Source organism: Hemiscyllium ocellatum, chromosome 20, assembly GCF_020745735.1.
Source record: "Hemiscyllium ocellatum isolate sHemOce1 chromosome 20, sHemOce1.pat.X.cur, whole genome shotgun sequence".
Lineage (NCBI taxonomy): Eukaryota > Metazoa > Chordata > Chondrichthyes > Orectolobiformes > Hemiscylliidae > Hemiscyllium > Hemiscyllium ocellatum.
In genome coordinates, this window is record NC_083420.1 from 46,796,964 (window position 1) to 46,817,879 (window position 20,916).

The following is a 20,916-nucleotide window of genomic DNA, read 5'->3' on the forward strand; positions in this document are numbered from 1 at the left end:
GTCCCAAACTTAAGTACCTGTCCAATTCCCTTTTAAAGTATTAGAAAAAACAGCTTCCTCTGCTTTTTCAGGTGGAGTATTCCAAATCCAGACAACAAAGTGCAAACAAATCTTTTCATTTTTTTTTCCTTTATTTTCTCTGCAGAAATCTCATCATCTTGAGCATCTCTCAAACTTCCCCATAACTATTGTTCTTTTTTTCAAAAATTCTTCAATGCACCAACATTTTGGAATTTAAGTTTGATAAACTGTTCACAAGATTTGAATGGTGTTCCAAAATTATTCAAAACTCCACTGATGTACATTCTAATATTTCATTAGTTTAGTTGGGAACACCCTCACTATGACTGAAAATGTTTGATTGATCACTGATTATTCACAGATCTTTTCCTTCCACTGTGTTTTCGCAGAATTAACTTTTAATTTCTATCTACGCAACAGCTTAAATAGGTAGAATGCCAATAAGTCAAGCTTTAACGAAGGTTTGTGCCAGTGAACTAATGAAAATAAATTAATATTAGCTTGATTTTCATTGTCTAATAATGTTGATGAGGATAGCAAGTTCCCCAAATGTTTTACTGAAAAGAGTCTACTGAAAAGAATCTATCTGGCCTCTTTGTTAACCAATGTTTAAGACTTATTCTGGCTAACATATGATTTTTTTTCAGTTATCTGAGCATAGAAATAGGACTTAGATCAAAGTACAGCATCAGAATAGCAGAATACAGCATCCCCTCAATATTGCACTTCAGCGTCAAGCCCAAGATTGTGCATTCACATTTTTGGGTAAAGTCTTCAAAATTTGTCAGGTGTCTTGCGCACTGCCTGAAAAAGCATTGAATACCTTTCTGACTTGTAAACGTGCGCCCCTCCAGATCTTTCATCAGGCATTTCCAATGCCAACAGTTTGTCTTCCCCCAGGAGCCCTAGACCCTTCTAGTTAGGCTAATAAGAACCTGATAGCGCCTGTGCTCAGATATGCCACAGAGAACACCATGACTGCTGCTGGGAATTCAAGGCCAAAGGGAGATGAGTTTCAGTCGGGGAGAGTTATTTCCAGGGTGAAGGTGACAGGAAGACGACAGCAGAGAATCAGAAGCAAGAGCAGGGATTTCCTCTTATTGGACTCACCCTCGACAGAGGTATCTGATCTCAATCTGGCACTAAGGACTTTTGATTGAGCACTCCCCTCCCCCACAAGCCAATAAGAATCACACTCTTTGTCCGTCCAGGAGGGCTGCTTCTTGGCGGATCATTTTCCAACTGGTTATTCCAAGCAGCCACAGCCTGGAGATCCTTATCTATGTGCTCAGATGGCAGAAAAAAATAGTTAATGGATTGTTTTCAAAAAACAGTAGGGCACCTCGTGAAATCCTCATTAACATTATTAGATTATTAATTGGACATTTAAGTGATTTCAATTAGCGGTCATTCAGGAAGGTCAGCTATGAATCTTCCCACCTGGAACTTACTTCAGGAGGCACTGGGAAGATGTCAGGGATGGGGTACACACCACTCCCTCTAAGTGAATGCCCTTCCTGCCTCCTCTGGGACCGGAGGATTCTGCCGTCAGAGTAAACCTAACCCAATTGCAGGGGCATGAGCCCATGACTTCTCTGACCAGCTGTGTCAAACTAATAGTGAATATATGGGCCATTCCATTTCCAGAGTGATGTCATTCTGCTCATTTCTTTCTCTTAAAAACTGATGCAATGAAGAGAATCAGATATCCAAGTTCAGCTTCCAGGAGTGTAGTTTACTGCTCACTAATTACTATTGGAACATGGCCTATAGGCACATTACAACAACAGTTGTATTACAGGGACTTAGTTAGCTTCAGAGCATCTTGGAATCTATCTGGCCTCTTTGTTAACCAATATATAAGACTTATTCTGGCTAACTTATTCTGCCGCCATGATGCAGAGTGATAAATTACTCTTTTACATTAGATTCCCTACAGTATGGAAACAAGTCCACATTGACCCTCCGAACCAGTGACCCACCCACACCCATTCCCCTGGACTAATGCACCTAACGCTTTGGCCAATTCACCTGACCAGCACGTCTTTGGATTGTGGGAGGAAACTGGAGTACCCAGAGGAAACCCATACAAACACGGGTAGAATGTGCAAACTCCACAAAGACATTCGCCCAAGGTGGGAATTGAATCCAGGTCCTGGCACTGTGAGGCAGCAGTGCTAACCGCTGAGCCACCGTGCCTCTTCTTCTTGGGCAATATACCATCATGCTGTCATCTTAAAGGGAGTGGGTTATTGCTGTCCAAAGCAAAATCATAAAGTAGTGTTGAGATAAAATATTGAAATCAAAATAGTGCAACAATCTCAAATTCCTCATTTTGTACCAGTGTTATGGATTTATTTGCCATCTCTACCTTTGACTATTTCAATGCTCCACATTCCACACTCAAACTTCACCTTATCCAGTATAGTTTTACAAATGTCCATCAATTTGAGAGTAGAAAGCTGATAACTAAAAGTAAAGCTGGCAGTCAATTATAAAACCTCCACAGGTTCACCAGTTGCCCTTAAGTAAAGGAAAGCGGACTGCCTGACCCAGTCTGATCATCACAGTGCCATACATAAGTGTTTGGCCTGTTCATCTACCGCTCATGCTCACTGACCTACACGGACTCCTCATCCATCAATAGCTTAAATTTAAAACTCTTATCATTGTGTTAAAATCTCTTCAAGGGCCCATTATATCTCTGTAACTCCAGCCCTTGAAATGTGACATCTCCTCTTCATTCGTCAAATGATGCCTATTGCATTTGCCCAACCTTCAGGCCTACCATTAGCTTTAGACCTTTGGTCCAAAACAATAGAATTTCCCCTCCATCTTTACTGCTCTCTCTTCTTTCAAAGAGGCTCCTTCAGATTTAGCGATGAGGAGAAAGTGAGGACTGCATATGCTGGTGATCCCAACCAGAATAACAATGACCTACAGCAAATCCAAAGCCTCCAGAAACTGTTCTCCCTCTGAATCCTCCACTCCACCCAAACAGCCATGTGCCCCCACCTACTCTCCCTGCAGTCAGCCCTGCCTCAGCTCAGGGCCACACTCTCTTTCAGATCAACCTCAAACAAATCTCTCAACACCTACCCAAATATTAGAACTGGAATGAGAATTAGGTTTATTGTCATGTGTACTCAAGTTACAAAGGAACAGAAGGGCAGTGAAAAGTGGAGAATGTTGTCAACACACAGCGCCATTTTATGAATAAAGTGCCTTGTACAAAAAACATTACACAACCTTAACAGGTATATATAGTATAAGTTAGGAAAATAAGAAATAAGTCTAAAAAGATAAACATTAATGTCTTTCTAGAACGGATTCCACATGGTCTGACTGTGTTCCACCAGTTCCCAACTAGTAGCCATCTTTGCTCTTGGCCATTGGCCTCTGTCTCCACTCCAGTCCAGGAGAATGGCCGTCCCTGCACTGCTCCAGGCTGTGAGCTGACCCCACCCGGCCTCAGGTTGATGGCCATCATTCGCACATCACTGGCTGCCCCCGCTCTGCTCCGGGCTGCTGGCAGAACAGGTAAAAAACAGAAGAGAGAAAAAAAACACGAGAGACAAAAAAAAAAGAGATAAAAAAGAAAAAGGAATGGATGGAGTGGATGAGCTCTGGCTGGACAGTCCTACTCTGCCACCATCTTGGATCTATAATAGATCTAATTGATCTGGACTGTCGCCTTCTTTAGGTAACAGTGAAAGACTTGATGTTATTATTGTGTTAAAGACAATATAAAAGCAAATAGTTGCTGTTGGCATTTTAATACAGAAGCGCATCCTCTGTTTCTAGATAAAGGAATAAACAAAACTAAAAATCTGGCTGTTGATTTTGGCTGTGAGTGAGTGGTGTACGCTTCATAAAGTAAAAGCTAAATGAAACATGTACGGTCAACTCAATATAACTTAGATAGAAGCAGATAGGGTCATGAAGACACACAAATTATTTCATGTGTTGAGACTTATTTTCAATTCATTCTTGGGCGATGGGCATCAGTGGCAAGACCAGTGTTCATTGTTCACCTTTCATTTACCTAATTTGATGCAACTCAGTTTCACCTTAAGCCACTTTGAGCACCATTAAAGAGTCAATCCCAATAGCGTGGGGCTATATCCACACTGAGTCTAGACTGGTTCAAGAGGTATCATTCTCTCAAAGATATTACTGAACCAGTTAGTGTTTTTATGACAACTTCACCTTGAAGGAACTGAGCTTTTAATTTCCTAGATAGACTTTCAAACTGAATTTAAATTCTGAAAGTGTTTCAAACTCAGATTCTCTGGGCTAGTGTTTCAGCAGCGTAACCATTGCACCATCATAACTAGAAAGGCTAAAATGGCAATGTGCTGCAATGTGTGTGGTTTCAAAAGGTGGGCTTTACCTTGTGAGAAAATGTTATTTTTTTGATAGTGTGTGTAAGACCTGCTTCTGACTTGATCAGTTTGAAAATGGTCAGAGTCCCTTCATACAGATTGTGTGCAGTTCAAGACTAACAAAAATATAGTCTGTAAGGCACAGAAGGAGAGAAAGACAGGGTGGGGAAGGCTGAATCAGTGAAAGCATGAGAAACAGCATGGTCCAGGATAAAACAACCTGAATATTGGGTAAGTTTCTGACTTCAAACTGATGCTGTGCTGTAAAGGGGAGGGTGAAACTTTACATACTGCTGTCTTTGTATATAAGCCATGTATGTCCTACTTAGTTAACTTCTATAAACAGTTAATTCATTTTAAATCTGGATCTCAACTCAACATCTCATGTTGATTATAGTGATTTCAGCAGAAATAAACAGCAGTTGGTAAAAGTGATCCAGCATTGTATGAGAAGAAAGGCTTGTTTTCATCACCTCAGGACATCTCTAAGCTCTTCACAGTTAATGAAGTAATTCTGAAGTGTATTCTCTGTTGTAATAATAGGAAGCCAAACAACCAATTTGTTCACACAACAGCACTGTGACAATGATCACATAATTCCATTTTTGTGAGGTTGGTGGAGAGATAAATGTTGGTCAGGACACTGGGGATAATGTGCATGCTCTTTAGTGTCGTTAGATCTTTAACATTCACCTGGCAGAACAGATGTGGCTTTTTAAAACTGTTACTTATTCTTTCATGGATTCTGAGCATTGCTGGCATTATTCAGTCCACTTGAACAGTGGCTTACTAGGCCAATTCACAGGATCAGCAAGAGCCTCATTAGAAATATGATAGGATACTGTAATAAGAATTTGTTTTAATATTGAGATTTTATCCCAATGCTGAAAGCCGTTGTCACAATGAGGGCAATCAAACAAACAATCTATGGATCCACAGGACCAAATGGAAATGTTATCTGTAAAATGCAAATAAACAGACTGAATGGTATAGGCTGAAATCTCAGACTGAACACCTGAAAGTAAGTGTGGAATCTTCAGTAGTCACAGCTAATTCACAGGAGTAATTCTTTCTTAGAATGAGATTGAATGACACAGAGAAAAATCTATCCCAATCTTCTCTCAGTTCCCAAGTCAGAGAAGAGTTGTCAAACATCAAAACTTTGACTTAAGCTCCTTACAAGGCTATTTTCTTTACATGAGATGGTATCAGGTGGAAGAAAGCTTTTGTGGAACATACACACCAGCATAGACCTGTTCGGCTGAATCGTCTGTGCTGCAAACTCTGAAATAATTCGATAAAACCAAGGGAGTGAAAATATGGTGACTTCTACAATGGGCAATTTCCCCACTTTTTAAGCCAACTGGCTAGAGTCCATGACGGTGTAAACTGTACGTGTTTTTATGACTTCTCTTCAATCCAGGCTTCAAGTTATGGTCTGTGTATGATGAGATGTGACAGCAAATGGAAGCTCTCTAAATTTATATTTGTGGATTATTTGGACAAGGTTAAAATACAACCATCTACTTAAAGAACATAGAGCAGTCCAAAAATATACAAGTTATATTTTTTTCTTATTTGCTGGAAACAGCTTGTGCTCTGACTTCTCAAATATCTAAGATATGGCTTAAGCAATTGTTTTAAAATTATTTTTAAAACCTTCTCACCCTCTCGGTGTTTCAATATGGAGTATTACTCTGAGCACCAAAATAATCATAAGCTCACATGAATGCAGACAGAATAAGCAATATCAGCTGGTCACTACTAACTTCTGAATGTGTCCACTTTTCATATAAATTTGTTCCATGCACAGTAGCATCAATGCATGTGCAGACTGCCTCACTGTTATTTCATATTAAAACAATCCAGCTGTTTCCTCTCCCATTCTCTCCTAGCTCCTCATATCAATTCAGTTAGGTGCAGGGGCAGCGATCCCTCAGATTGTCTATTTTATGCCTTTTTGACACGTTGTTGGCAGTGATTTATTCACATACTGTTGTTACAGTGAGCAGGTGGGGAGGGAGGCAATGGTGACCATAGTCTCACATATCCTCTGCAATACGGAAAAGCCTTATAGTTGTGACACAGGCAGCACTACACTCTGGATGAAATTGTGTGCGCATGCACAGGACACACCCCACTAGAACTGCAACACGTATCTTATTTCTCAGTTTCTCAGACTTTCACTTTCCTCAATTCTGGCCAATAGCTGAAGTCACTTCTTCCAATGGATCAATAAAGCAGGCTAAATTTTCATTTGTTACAATCGTTATAAAAATTTCCATCACTTCTGCATGGCATCAGGTTCCTCTTGCAACATGCACACTCTATGTGCCAGCTAAACAGGGCATTTGAACAATTCACAGCCTTTTCACAAATCAAGATATGTAAATTTAGATCCACTTGCATATCACCTGGAAGCTGTAACAGGTCTTCATTCCACGCCATTTTGCTACTAAGGCTGAGATGTTAATGTTCAACACCTTGCTACTTTTCCACAGATGCTTCAAACTGGCAACTGGTTACTTTTGTTCTTCCAATTTAATGACTGTAGCTATACTCTGCACACTGGACTTGTGGACAGTTCTTTTGAGTCCACTGTGGTTTATTGAGGAGCACCCATTTCTGCGTCATGGAGGCTAAGGGTTGTTTCACTCTCAAGGCATTAGCATAAGATTTCAGCCGATAGTCCCATGGCATTGCTTTGAAGCGTCAGATTGAACCATCTTTCATGTGACACCTTCAGTTAAGGCCCAGTATATCCGCTTAGGTGGGTGTAAGTCATTCATAGGAAATATTTTGAATAATAGGAGGGGATTTCACCCTTGTATCCTGAACAATATTTATAGGTCCACCAACAAATCATCTGGTCACCGACATCACTGGCTTGCTGCATACAAACTCTGTTTCATTTCCTACATTAAAAAAAACCCTTCTCGTTTGTTCTTCAAGGTGAAGATGACCATACTTATCATCTGGAGTGTTTGGAGAGTTCTAATGGACATGTAGGTGACTGCTAAGGCCAATGTACAGGCAGTTCTGTCAAAAATAGGCAGGGTACTGTCGATAATTGAGCTTTGGATACAGTTGTACATTCAGGACTTCTGAACCTGCATTTTCTCTCCAGCTCTGATGATACTCTTGCTTTCAAAAGGAAGCTACCTTCCCAAATTCTCATCCTTGTTGAAAAGGTGTCCTTGAATGCTTTTGTTTCACCTCTCTTGATTATGGTCAAGATAGGCTGAGGGGCTTGTTGCATTGTTGTGATTGTGCACCATTCTGAATCGTCGTATCCACTTTGCGGCTGGTCGTTAATTGGCTTTATTAAAGTTGGCTTATGGCCACACATGCAAAATGAAGAAACAGTTAGAATGTTCATTTAATTGCAAAGCCACATATAAACATTATTTAAGTATGCTGTCATAATACATGCCTGAAGTGTCCAGTAATTAGGCCTGCTTATGGCAGTAGTAAAAGTCTGCATGTGTCATATGGAAAGGGTAGTAATTTAGTGATTAAACACTCTCAATGCATGGCAGAGAAGGAGGTCACTGCCAATATTATATTGGATATCAACACCATAAACATGTGGTGTCTGTGAGTTTTACCCAATCAAGAAGGGGTGGCAGTAAAACAGGTCAGGCTTACCAGCTGGAGTGCTGATACTTCTGCTCATAAGCCAATACAAAAATGAATGTTATTTCACACTGTCCCAGGCAAGCATCCTGATAAAAAATAGCTCTTTATATAACTGTTCTTTAAGAATATATCCAAATTAAAAATGGCTTGTTTCCATTGTTTATTTATGCTTCGATGCTCTTAATTCAGGTTTTAAGGTTTGAAATCGAGGCACATGTCTTCACAGAATTACACTCCCCACAAGCAGCTCACTGAGCCCATTGCTCCTGTGCCAGATCTCTGTAAGGCCTACCATTTCGTTCATTCAACCCCACTCTTTCACCAGAGTTTTGTACGTATTTTCTAATCACAGATTTACAAATCATTTCTGGAAGTCACTACTGAATCTGCTTATAATCCATATCATAAACACATTGCTTAAAAAAAAACCTTCCTTACATAGAGTCATAGAGACGCACAGCATGGAAACAGACCCTTTGGTCCAACCCGTCCATGCCGACCAGATATCCCAACCCAATCTAGTCCCACCTGCCTGCACCTGGCCCATATCCCTCCAAACCTTTCCTATTCATATACCCATCCAAATGCCCCTTAAATGTTGCAATTGTACCAGTCTCCACCACATCCTCTGGCAGCTCATTCCATATACTTACCACCCTCTGCGTGAAAAAGTTGACCCTTAGGTCTCTTTTATATCTTTCCCCTCTCACCCTAAACCTATGCCCTCTAGTTTTGGACTCCCCGACCCCAGGGAAAAGACTTTGTCTATTTATCCTCTCCATGTCCCTCAAAATTTTGTAAATCTTTATAAGATCACCCCTCAGTCTCCGACGCTCCAGGGAAAACAGCCCCAGCCTGTTCAGCTTCTCCCTGTAGCTCAGATCCTCCAACCCTGGCAACATCCTTGTAAATCTTTTCTGAACCATTTCAAGTTTCACAACATCTTTCTGATAGGAAGGAGACCAGAATTGCATGCAATATTCCAACAGTGGCCTAACCAATGTCCTGTACAGCCGCAACATGACCTCCCAACTCCTGTACTCAATACTCTGACCAATAAAGGAAAGCATACCAAACGCCTTCTTCACTATCCTATCTACCTGCGACTCCACTTTCAAGGAGCTATGAACCTGCACTTCAAGGTCTCTTTGTTCCCTAGGACCTTACCATTAAGTGTATAAGTCCTGCTAAGATTTGCTTTCTCAAAATGCAGCACCTCGCATTTATCTGAATTAAACTCCATCTGCCACAGATCCTGTTGTAATCTGAGGTAACCCTCTTCGCTGTCCGCTACACCTCCAATTTTGGTGTCATCTGCAAACTTACTAACTGTACCTCTTATGCTCGCATCCAAATCATTTATGTAAATGACAAAAAGTAGAGGGCCCAGCATAATCCTTGTGGCACTCCACTGGTCACAGGCCTCCAGTCTGAAAAACAACCGTCCACCACCACCCTCTGTTTTCTACCTTTGAGCCAGTTCTGTATCCAAATGGCTAGTTCTCCCTGTATTCCATGAGATCTAACCTTGCTAATCAGTCTCCCATGGGGAACCTTGTCGAACGCTTTACTGAAGTCCATATAGATCACATCTACTGCTTACCTTTGATTATTTTGATTATTGTAAAAATATTTGCTTACTGACCCTCATGCCAGAAGCAGCAGTTTGTTTGCTAATGGCTGACTAGTTTTCAAAAATGGTTAAGGTATTTTTAAAAATAATATTTACAAACAGTAAACTTATTATCAGAAAGTAGGAGGCAATTTTCTGAAAGGTGTTGATCAAAGTTTGTGAGAAGATTTGTAGCTCAGGTGCTCGTTGTTGTGGTTCTGTTCGCCGAGCTGGGAGTTTTTGTTTCAAACGTTTTGTCCACTTTCTAGGTGACATCTTCAGTGCTTGGGAGCCTCCTGTGAAGCGCTTCTGTGCTGATTCCTCTGGCATTTATACTGGTTTGAATGTGCCGCTTCCGGTTGTCAGTTGCTGCGGACAGCAACTGACAACCGGAAGCAGCAGATTCAAACCAGTATAAATGCCGGAGGAATCAACACAGAAGCGCTTCACAGGAGGCTCTGAAGCACTGAAGATGTCACCTAGAAAGGGGACGAAACGTTTGCAACAAAAACTCCCAGCTCAGCGAACAGAACCACAACAAAGGTGTTGATGTTCTAATCGAGAAAGCAAGGTGGTGAGGAATATAACTGGGGTCAAACATGTACATTTAAAAGTTCTTATATTGAGATATATAATTTCCAAAGACACATCTCTTTCTTGTTTCTCTATTTAGAAGCACAGGTGATTCCCCAATTGATTCTCACCATCTGAATACAATTAAATACAGTAACATTAGGAATTACAGTTGCTGAAAATGTGTTGCTGGAAAAGCGCAGCAGGTCAGGCAGCATCCAAGCAGCAGGAGAATCGACGTTTCGAGCATAAGCCCTTCTTCAGGAAGGCTTATGCCCGAAACGTCGATTCTGCTGCTCCTTGGATGCTGCCTGACCTGCTGCGCTTTTCCAGCAACACATTTTCAGCTCTGATCTCCAGGATCTGCAGACCTCACTTTCTCCTTAGGAATTACAGTGTGTGGTTAACCCATGCCAGTGCACCCTGCTATAAGCACATGTTGAACTGTAGTACATTACTGCTTTAAATCACTGCTACTACAATAAGCACTAATTTGCACTGCTCACTGACTAAACATGAGCAGGGTCTGGGATAACACAGGTACTTAAAGGCAGGCTGCAATTCTCACAAGGGAAATTGTATTCTGGCTGAAGAAATGGCAGGAATTTTGGCAAGCGACATCACTGCAATTTGATACTTTGAGAAATGGCTGAACATGGAAGATGACATGGGCTGAGGTTTTCAGAGAAGGCAATGGAGGTCAGCTGTGAGGGACATCGAGGTCCAGGCAGCAATGGACATAAGTAACAGTGAGGTTAATGGTAGAGGTACAGTATTGCTGTAAGGACAAAGATGCTGTGCATGAAGCAATTTAAAGATCATACATATTCTGGATAACACTGTACAAAAGGACTTCTAGGGTATCTTGTGAGTCTAGGCGACTCTCTGTGTGGAGTTTGCACATTCTCCCCGTGACTGCATGGGTTTCTTCCAGATGCTCTGGTTTCTTTCCACAATCCAAAAATGTGCAGGTTAGGTGGATTGGCCATGCTAAATTGCCCATAGTGTTAGGTGAAGGGGTAAATGTAGGGGATTGGGTCTGGGTAGGTTGTGCTTCGGCAAGTTGGTGTGGACTTGTTGGGCCGAAGGGCCTGTTTCCACACTGTAAGTGATCTACTCTAATTCATCAATCTGATTCCTCACACTTTAAAATGAATGCTAATTGCCCCAAGAGTGTGGCAGTGGCTCCACGGACTAGAAATTTGCAATATTTTCTCAGACTGAAGATAATTCTATCCCATTTCTGCAGCCCTGCCAACCAGCACAGGCCATGATAACACTAACCAGCACTGGTCCTGCTAGAACCACAACTACGTGAGATCATCCACCAGGACCTTCCACAGCGACCTCAAATGTGGTTGAGGTCAGTGGAATTGCATATTAATTTTATCGTTGGGGTCGAAATAGAAAGGGGCTGTCGATATTGTAGCTTCTCTTTCTGTTCCTCCACTTTCTGGTGCACTTCCTCTTTCTCCACCTCCTCCTTTCTACTTACCTGACAGCTAGTGATAAAGGCTGTTCCCTCAATGGTCCAAATTGTATAGTATTCTGCACATCTTATCAGCTCAGCTGAATAATGCACTGCTCCTGCAAAGCAGTCCAGGCATTGCCGAAGTTAACTGTTGCTACATGCTGTTAAATTCCTGTGTCAACATTGAATGTCTAATGTTCTCGATTCTACAACGAAGTGAAACAGCTGCTCAGTATGTAATGTACGACAAAGACCTTTGAATGCTGGAAATATGAAACAAAATCAGAAATTACTGGAGAAACTCAGCTGTTCTGGCAGCAACTGTGGAGAGAAAGCAGAGTTAACATTTCAAGTTAAGTGACACTTTCTGCAGAATGTCAGTTAACTCTGCTTTCTCTCCACAGATGCCGCCAGACTTGCTGAGTTTCTCCACTGCCATAAAGTGTGGCACTGGAAAAGTGCAGCACATCAGGTAGCATCTGAGGAGAGGAGAATGGATGTTTCAGGCATGAGCCCTTCATCAGCTGTGGAGGGAGGAGGAGAACTTATTCAACAACATGGGCATCTTTGGAAGAGGCTTCGCAGAGGTGGCACAATGGCTCAGTGGTTAGCCCTGCTGCCTCACAGTGCCAGGGATCCATATTCAATTCCAGGCTCGGGCAAATCTGAATGCACATTCCCCCCATGTCTCCATGGGTTTCCTCCGGGTGCTCTAGTTTCCTCCCACAGTCCAAAGATGTGCAGGTTAGGTGAATTGGCCATGCTAAATTGCCCAGAGTGTTCAGGTATATGGAGTTTAGGTGGATTAGTCAGGGGAAATGTAAAAGTAATAGGGTAGGGGAATGGGTCTGAGTGAGGTACTCTTCAGAGGGTCAGTGTGGACTTATTGGGCCAAATGGCCAGTTTCCACACTGTAGGGATTTTACAATTCAGTAAAGTTAGTGACTAGCAGAAAGTGAGTTTCTCCAGCAACTTCTGTTTTTGGCTCAGTATCTACCCTATCAAGCTCTTTCTGAATCTTTTCTGTTTCAATGAGATCATCTCTCCTTTAAATTACAGAGAATATGGACCCAGTTAATTCATCCCCTAATTACAGGACAATTACCTCAAGCCAGGTGCCAGTATAATCAATCTCTGTCCTATTGTCTGCAATGCCAACCTATCCTTGCTGAAATACAGAGACAAAAACTGTTCACAGTATTCTCAAGGATATGTACAAATGTAGCAAGACTTACTTCATCCCATACTTGAAACACATTGAAATAAAATCTAACATGCCATTTTGCATTTGAATTGTTTGCTCTAAGTGCATACTAACTTCTATGTTCCTTTTACAAGTTTCATGCTGTGCTAAAATTTATTCAGATTTTCTATTCTTATAATCGAAAGTGAAAAACCTGATACTTCCCTGCATCATAGTCCAGCTATCACATTGTTGTCCTTTCACTTAACTAGTCTTGATATCTTTGCAGCACCCTGGGCTCCTTCTCAGCATACATTCTGACCTAGCTTTGTATATACATGGACTTAGTTATCTCCCTTCCGCAGAAAATCTCCGAAAACTCAAAGATTGTTTACCAATATCTCAAGCAGGTTGAAAGAAACCAGATGTCTAAAATTTAGGAGCTACATTCACATTGAGAGCCATAGGCAATGTGACCCTTGTCCTGCAGTTGTGGCCACAACAATTGCCAGATTTAAATTCAGGACTGCCTTACTAACACAAACGTGTCTCCCACTTGGTTCTTGCTGACATTGATGAGAAAGAATTGCTCCCGAAAGACCCTTGGGGGATATCACCTCTGCCCAAGAGCCTGTATCTCCCCCTACTCCTCTTCAAACAGCATGCCCTTCTTTGCAAAGCCTCTCTTCAATCTCCCTATTATGCTCATCTTTTAAAAATTCTAACATGGGATGAAGACATCACTGACTAAGGACAGCATTTGTGGCCTGTCCCTCACTGCCATTGAAATAAGTGGTTCATGCCTGATGTATGCACTGTGGGAAATAAGTACACTACATTAATTTAACATACAATTGTGTATTGACCATATTAAAACTGAGTATATGAATACAGTGTATGTAAGAGTGGGTAACTTTTGGGTTTTTCCAAAGTCAAGTCTAAGGGCTTTATCATTCGTTCTCCGAGCATACATGGAATAAATGATTATAACCTGGAATCTCCTTGATAGAAGATTGGCTGTCTGGCAGAAGACAAAGAGTGGGAATAAAAAGGATGGAAGCCAGTGACAAGTGGTGTTCCGCAATGGTCAGTATGGGGACCACAACTTTTCACTTTATACATCAATGATCTGGATGAAGGTACTGAGGGCATTCTGTCTGAGTTTGCAGGCGATACAAAAATAAGCAAAGGAACACGTAGTATTGAGGTGGCGAGGAGGATGCAGAAAGTTTTAGACAGGTTAGGAGAGTGGGAAAAGAAGTGGCAGATGAAATACAAAGTGGGAAAGTATGATGTCAAGTACTTCGGTAGGAAGATGGAGGCATGGGCCATTTTCTAAAATGGGAGAAAGTTCAGAAATCTGCAAAGTGCAAAGGGATTTGGGAGTCCTAGGTCAGGTTTCTCTTAAGGAAAACTTGCAGATTCAGGCAGTTGTTAGGAAGACAAATACAATGTTGTCATTCATCGCGAAAGGACGAGAATATAAAAGCAGGGATGTACTCGGAGGCTTTATCACGCTCTGGTCAGACAACATTTAGAGTATTGTGAGCAAGTTCGGGTCCCGTACCTTAGGAAGGATGTACTGGCTCTTGAGTGGGTCCAGAGGAGATTCATGAGAATGATCCCAGGAATGAAAAATTTAATATATGAGGAACATTTGAGGATTCTGGGACTGAACTCGGTGAAGTTTAGAAGGATGGGGGGGGTGGTTGGGAATCTGATCGAAAGTTACAGAATACTGAATGGCCTGGACAGAGTGGACATTGGGAAGATGTTTCAATTGGCAGGAGAATGAGGACCCAAGGGCACACCCTTAGAGGAGAGGAAAGAGCATTTAGAAAGGCAATAGGAGAAACTTCTTTAGCCAGAGTGGTAAATCTACGGAATTCATTGCCACAGAAGGCTGTGGAAGGCCAGGTCATTAAGTATGCTTAAAACAGAGACAGATAAGTTTTTGATTGCCAAGGGGATCAAAGGTTACAGGGAGAAAGCAGGAAAATGGGTTGAAAAACCTATCAGCCATGATTGAATGGCAGAGCAGACTCAATGGGCCCCATGTCTTATGGTGGTACAGAGCCAAATTTCTCCCAAAGTACCCTGAACATAGTAAAGCATCCCAAGGAACTTCAGAGGAGAATGATCCAACAAAACTTGACACTGAACCATATTTGAAGATGATGAGATGCATCCAGCAATTTGATATAATACATTGGCTTCCAAGCCATGACAAATTAATGGGAAAAATTCAATCATGTCCAAAGTATTGCTGAGATTCCCAGTGTACATTTCTTTGATACTGAAGCAGACATAGTAGGGCTGAATAGCTCTGCTGGCTTTGCAACAGAGCTCAGCTTGCCTCATTAGGTACACACAGTGAGTTCTTGGCTTAAATCAGCCTCATCATCAGGAAAGAGCTAATTACTAGTGACAGGTGGGAAGCTGCACACAGCTGCAGCCCTTAAAGGAGTTTTTTAAGGGAATATTTGAATCTGGATCACTGAGGCAAACTGAGAATTTGAATTCCTGTTTTTAAAAAAAGGTTAGTGTCGTTAAAAAGTAAATCTAGAAGCCCAACATAGAATCATACAGCACTGAAACAGGCCCTTCAGTCCAACTCGTCCTTGACAAAGAGACATCCCAATCTGACCTAGCCTAAATGCCAGCATTTGGCCTATATCTTTCTTAACCCTTCCTATTCATGTACCCATCTAGATGCCTTTTAAATGTTCTAACTGTACCAGCCTCCACCATTTTCTCTGGCAGCTATACTCCAAAAACATACCATGATCTGCATGAAAAAGTAACCCCTCAGGTCCTTTTTAAATTTTCCCCCTCTCACCTTAAACCTATGCCCGCTGGTTCTGGACTTCGCCTACGCTAGGGCAAAGACTTGGGCTGTTCACCTTATCTATGCGCCTCACGATTTTATAAACCTATAAAGGTCACCCCTCAGCCTCCAACGATCCAGAAAAGAAGGCTGCAGCCTATTCAGCCTCACCACGACTTAAACCCTCCAGTCCCTGCAACATCCCTATAAGTCTGTTATGCATTCTCTCAAGTTTAACAAATTCTTTGCTGTACAAGGGCGACCAGAATTGTACACAGTATTTGAAAAGAGTCCTCACCAATGTCCTGTACAGCTGCAACATGATATCCCAATTCCTATACTCGATGTTATTACTAATGAAGGCAAATGTGCCAAATGCCTTCTTCACTTTCTTATACCTGTGATTCCACTTTCAAGGAACTATGAACTCCCACCCCTAAGTCTCTTTGTTCAGCAAAACTCCCCAGGGTCGTATCATTGAGTGTATAAGTCCCTGCCCTGGTTTGCCTTACCAAAATGCAACACCTCGCATTTATCTAAATTAAACTCCATCACTCCTTGGCCCATTGAACCATCTGATCAAGATCCCGTTATACTCTGAGATAATTTTTTAGATTAGATTACTTACAGTGTGGAAACAGGCCCTTCGGCCCAACAAGTCCACACCGACCCGCCGAAGAGCAACCCACCCAGACCAATCCCCCTACATTTACCCCTTCACCTAACACTAGCATGGCCAACTCAGCTATCCTGCACATTTTTCAACCGTGGGAGGAAACTGGAGCACCCGGAGGAAACCCATGCAGGCACGGGGAGAGTGTGCAAACTCCACACAGACGGTTGCCTGAGGCAGGAATTGAATCCGTTCCACTATCCACTATACCACCTATTTTGGTATTGTCTGCAAAATTTATTAGCCATACTTTGAATATTCACCTTCAAATCATTTATATCCATGCCGAAAAGCAGTTAACCCAGTACTGATCCTTGTGGCACACCACTGGTCACAGTCCTCCATAATTTGAAAAGCAACTCTCCACTATCACCCCATCTCTTACCTTCAAGCCAATTTTATATCCAATTGGCTAGTTCCCCCTGGATGCCATGTGATCTAACCTTATGAACCAATCTGCCAACTGGAACTTTGTCGAATGCTTTGCTGAAGTCCACATAGGCAACATCTATCACTGTGCCTTCAACCTTTTTTAATCACCTCTTCACAAAACTCAATCAAGTTAGTGAGGCATGATTTCCCATACATAAAGCCATGCCGAGTAACTCCAATCAGTCCTTGCTCTTCCAAAGGCTTGCAAATCTTGTCCCTCAGAATCCCCTTAAATGACTTATCGACCACTGATGCAAAGCTCACTGGTCTATAGTTCCCTGGCTTTTTCTTAAATAATGGCACCATATGAATGCAGTCTTCCAGCACATCACCCATAGCTGTCAATGACACAATATCTCAGCAAGCAACTCAGCAAAGTTCTGGGAAAGACCTGATCAAGTCCCAGGGACTTACCTAAGTTTGACTAGGAGAAAGTGAGGACTGCAGATGCTGGAGTACCAAAGTTGAAAAATGTGGTGCTGGAAAAACTCAGCAGGCCAGGCAGCATCCGAGGAACAGGAGAATCGACGTTTCAGGCATAAGCCCTTCTTCAGGAATGAGGCTGGTGTGCCAAGCGGGCTGAGATAAAGGGTAGGGGGGAGGGAATTTGGGGGAATGGCCTCCTTCTTCAAAGACTGCAATTTCCCCTCAGACGTGGTCGACGATGCTCTCCACCGCATCTCATCCACTTCCCGCACCTCCGCATCTCTAATCGCCACCAGGACAGAACCCCACTGGTCCTCACCTATCACCCCACCAACCTCCGGATACGTCGTATCATCCTTTGTCATTTCCGCCACCTCCAAACAGACGCCACCACCAGGGATATATTTCCCTCCCCAGCCCTATCAGCGTTCCGGAGAGACCACTCCCTCCGCGACTCCCTTGTCAGGTCCACACACCCCCACACCCCACCAACCCAATCTCCACTCCCGGTACCTTCCCCTGCACCTGCATGAAGTTCAAAACTTGCGCCCACACCTCCCCCAAAGGCCCCAATGGATCCTTCCATATCTGTCGCAAATTCACCTGCACCGCCACACACATCATTTACTGTATCCGTTGCACATTGGAAGACAGGCCGCCTACTTGCGGAACGTTTCAGGGAACACCCGCATCAACCAACCCAACCACCCCGTGGCTGAACACTTTAACTCCCCCTCCCACTCCGCCAAGGACATGCAGGTCCTTGGCCTCCTCCATCGCCAGACCCTGACCACATGATGCCTGGAGGAAGAGAGCCTCATCTTCTGCCTAGGAACCCTCCAACCACATGGGATGAATGTAGATTTCTCCAGCTTCCTCATTTCCCCTCCCCCCACCTTATCTCAGTCCCAACCCCTGGATTCAGCACCACACTCTTGACCTGCAATCTTCTTCCCGATCTCTCTGCCCCTACCCCCCTCTCCAGCCTATCCCCCTCACCCTCACCTCCTTCCACCTATTGTATTCCCAGTGCCCCTCCACCAAATCCCACCCCCCCCAACCCTTTATCTCAGCCCGCTTGGCACATCAGCCTCATTCCTGAAGAAGGGCTTATGCCTGAAACGTCGATTTTCCTGCTCCTCGGATACTGCCTGGCCTGCTGTGTTTTTCCAGCACCACATTTTTCAACTCACTTACCTAAGTTTGTGCATTTTAAGACCTCCAACACCTCCTCTTCTGTAATCTGAATTCTTTTCAAGACATCACTATTTATTTTCCCAAGTTCCCAAGCTTCCATATCCTTCTCCACAGTAAATAAAGATGCAAAATATTTTTTAGTACCTCATCTATTTCCACACATAGATGGCTATATTGATCTTGACAGGGCCCTAGTGTCTCCTTCGTTACTCTTTTGCCCCTAATGCCCCCACCAAAGCTATGTTCTTTTCTTGTCCTCCTGATTTCCCTGTGTAAATTCCTACTGTCTTTATACTCAAGGGTTTCATTCAAACCCAGTTGTCTATATTTAATAAACACCCCAAAGTTTGTGAGAAGATTTGTAGCTCGGGTGCTCATTGTTGTGGTTCTGTTCGCCGAGCTGGGAGTTTTTGTTGCAAACGTTTCGTCCCCTTTCTAGGTGACATCCTCAGTACTTGGGAGCCTCCTGTGAAGCGCTTCTGTGCTGATTCCTCCGGCATTTATAGTGGTTTGTCTCTGCCGCTTCCGGTTGTCAGTTGCTGTCCGCTGCAGTGGCCGGTATATAGGGTCTAGGTCGATGTGTCTGTTGATAGAATTCGTGGATGAGTGCCATGCCTCTAGGAATTCCCTGGCTGTTCTCTGTTTGGCTTGCCCAATAATAGTGGTGTTATCCCAATCGAATTCATGTTGTTTGTCGTCGGAGTGTATGGCCACTAAGGAAAGCTGGTCATGTCGTTTCGTAGCTAGTTGGTGTTCATGGATGCGGGTTGTTAGCTGTCTTCCTGTTTGTCCTATGTAGTGTTTTGTGCAGTCCTTGCATGGGATCTTGTACACTACGTTGGTTTTGCTCATGCTGGATATCGGATCCTTTGTCCTGGTGAGCTGTTGTCTGAGTGTGGCTGTTGGTTTGTGTGCTGTTATGAGTCCTCGTGGTCGCAGTAGTCTGGCTGTCAGTTCGGAAATGCTTCTGATGTATGGGAGTGTGGCCAGTCCTTTAGGTTGTGGCATGTCCTCGTTCCGTTGTCTTTCCCTTAGGCATCTGTTGATGAAATTGCGCGGGTATCCGTTTTTGTTGAATACTTTGTATAGGTGTTCTTCTTCCTCTTTTTGCAGTTCTGGTGTGCTGCAGTGTGTTGTGGCCCTTTTGAATAGTGTCCTGATGCAACTTCGTTTGTGTGTGTTGGGGTGGTTGCTTTCATAGTTCAGGACTTGGTCTGTGTGTGTGACTTTCCTGTATACCTTCGTGGTGAATTCTCCGTTCGGTGTTCTCTGTACCATTACGTCTAGGAATGGGAGCTGGTTGTCGTGAATCGGATTCCTGTGAGTGTGGCGTCGATGATCCGGTGTGTGTTCTCTATTTCTGTGTTTTTAATGATTACAAAGGTGTTGCCACGTGTCTGATCCAGCGTTTGGGTTGTATTTGCATTAAGACTGTTTGTTCTAACCTTTGCATTACTGCTTCTGCTATGAGTCCAGAGATCAATGAGCCCATGGGTGTGTCGTTGATTTGGTCATATATCTGGTTGTTGAATGTGAAGTGTGTTGTGAGGCACAGGTCCAGTAGTTTAAGTATGCCGTCTTTGTTAATAAGTTCAACGTCCTGTTGTCTTTTATGTATGTCCAGCAGGTTGGATATTGTTTCTCTGGCTGGGGTTTTGTCAATAGAGGTGAACAGTGCCGTTACATCGAATGAGACCATGGTTTCTTCCTTGTCTATGTGTATATTTCTGATGATGTCCAAGAATTCCTGTGTTGACTGGATAGAGTGTCTGGATCTGTTGATCAGGTGCTTAATAAACACCTCCTCCTTTTTCTTACCTCGAGCCTCAATTTCTCTCGTCATCTAATATCCCCTATACCTACCAGCCTTGCTCTTCACAAATACAGGAACATCCTGTCTCTAAACTCTTATTATCTCATTTTTAAAGGCCTTCCACTTGCTAGACATCTCTTTACTTGTGAACAGCCTCACCCAATCAACTTTTGAAAGTTCTTGCCTAGTACTGTCAAAATTGGCCTTATTCCAATTTAGAATTTTAGTTTAATATCAGATCTATTCTTTTCCATAGTTTTTTTAAAAGTAATAGAATTATGATCACTTGCCCCAATGTACTCCCCTTTGACACCTCAGTCACTTGCCCTGCCTTATTTCTCAACAAAAGCATTGTTCCTTCTCTAGTAGGAACATCTACACATTGAATAAGAAAGCTTTTTTGTACACACCTAACAAACTCCTCCCCATCCAAGCCCTTAACACTATGACAGGCCCAGTCTACGTTTGGAAAGTTAAAATCCCCTACCATTACAACCCAATTATCCTTACAGAAATCAGAGACGTCCTTACATAGTTGCTTCTCAATTTCTCTCTGAATATTGAATGGTCTATAATACAATACAAGGTGATCATCCCTTCCTTATTTCTCAGTTTCACCCATACAATGTCACTGGATGACGTCCCAGGAGTAACCTCCCCAAGT

At 42.8% G+C, this 20,916-nt stretch overlaps 1 protein-coding gene across 2 annotated transcripts in view; it reads right to left on the reverse strand.

Moving 5' to 3' along the window:
- The window catches only part of card11 (caspase recruitment domain family, member 11), a 229,217-nt gene that overhangs the window by 134,092 nt on the left and 74,209 nt on the right, over positions 1 to 20,916 (reverse strand). The window lies entirely within an intron of this gene.